Source organism: Choloepus didactylus, chromosome 12 (genome assembly GCF_015220235.1).
Source record: "Choloepus didactylus isolate mChoDid1 chromosome 12, mChoDid1.pri, whole genome shotgun sequence".
NCBI classification, from domain to species: domain Eukaryota; kingdom Metazoa; phylum Chordata; class Mammalia; order Pilosa; family Megalonychidae; genus Choloepus; species Choloepus didactylus.
This window is the reverse complement of record NC_051318.1, coordinates 3,780,359-3,781,772: the sequence shown is the minus strand read 5'-3', so window position 1 is coordinate 3,781,772 and position 1,414 is coordinate 3,780,359.

Below are 1,414 nucleotides of genomic sequence, written 5' to 3'. Positions count from 1 at the left end.
TGAGCATCTGAGTCAGCCTGCCTCCGAGACCCCACTGGGCCTTGGAACGTACAGTCAACAATCCCCAGACAGAAAAACATAAAGGCCGGGAACATTTGGGTAACACAGAAAATGACAAACTAACCTCTCATTATTTATATTACTCACAGCAAACAAAATGAATTTATAACTATCTTTATAAAACTGTGGAGGAGTAAAACCCTGAGACATTTTCTAGAAAGCAGGGGAAGTGAAATGAAAGTAGACAGTAGGAATTATTTGCTAAATTGAGATGTGTAAAAAATATTTTTATTTATTATTTATTCTGTGTACTAAATGTTCCTGGTTTTATGTTGGGAATGTAAAAATTGTAAGTGCTTTCAGAGACTTAGTTTTAATCTTCATCCCTGAAACCTATTTTCCCCATAAACTTTCCAGTGTCTTAATGTGGCAAAAGCTTTCTGCGGCGGGGACGGCGGCTCTCCCCTTCCTGGTAGAGAAGGAGCTTCCCGGGCTCCGTCAGTGGTTGATGTCACAGGGTCTGAGCCACCACCCTGCTGTGACCCTCCTTGGGGCACGGGTGCCCCGTATTACCCTATGGCTAGCTAGCAGTTTGGCTCCCAGGTGGGACGCTCGGGCACTTCTGGGAACTGCTTCCCGTGGACGGAGGTGCACAGAGGGCATTTCTGTTATCGCTGCACATTAATGGCCATCACTGCTGTGGTGACCCGGTGGGGGAGCAAGTTAGACCTAACCAGAGCCAGTGAGCTTCTGCGTGGGCACAGAGGTGAGGTGGTGGAAGGAGGACACCCCTCAGAAGAACGTGATGGCTCAGGCCCCCTTGGAGAGAGACCTGGAGGCTGCCGGCAAGGAGCCTGCAGAAGGAGAGGATTCAGAGAAGGAGCCGTTTCCCACGCTGAGCAGCTCCGCTGCAGGTCCCCCCCTGGAACTTCCGCTCGAACCCGGCCTCTCTTTCTGCAGCTGGAACCTCTAAGCGGAGTTTGGAAGAACCCTTGGTGAAACGGCAAAGTGGCCAGGTTTTCTGCCTCATTAGAATGGTGGTTATGTTGAAGTATTCCATGTCCACTTGGAAAAGCTTTCCAAATTCTGTGTAATTCAGAATTACAGGAAGAAAGAGAAGAGGATATCTTTAGTTCTGGCAACAATGGTCAGACATGTGCCCCTTCCCCTTCTTGAGTAGATCATTTAGGGTGGCAGCTAAGAAGAAAACTGTCTGATGAATTACTGGCTAGTAAAATCCAGTGGGCACCAGGAATTCATTATCGGACAGCCTTGGCGGCCTCAGGGGATTCCCGTTCCAGAACGGCTGACGCTTTCCTGGCAATAAGCAGGCGGTCTGGATGGAGATATATTCCATCTGGGACCCTCAGTTTGGGGATGGTTTGCCCACATGAACTGATGTTATAGCGGAAGC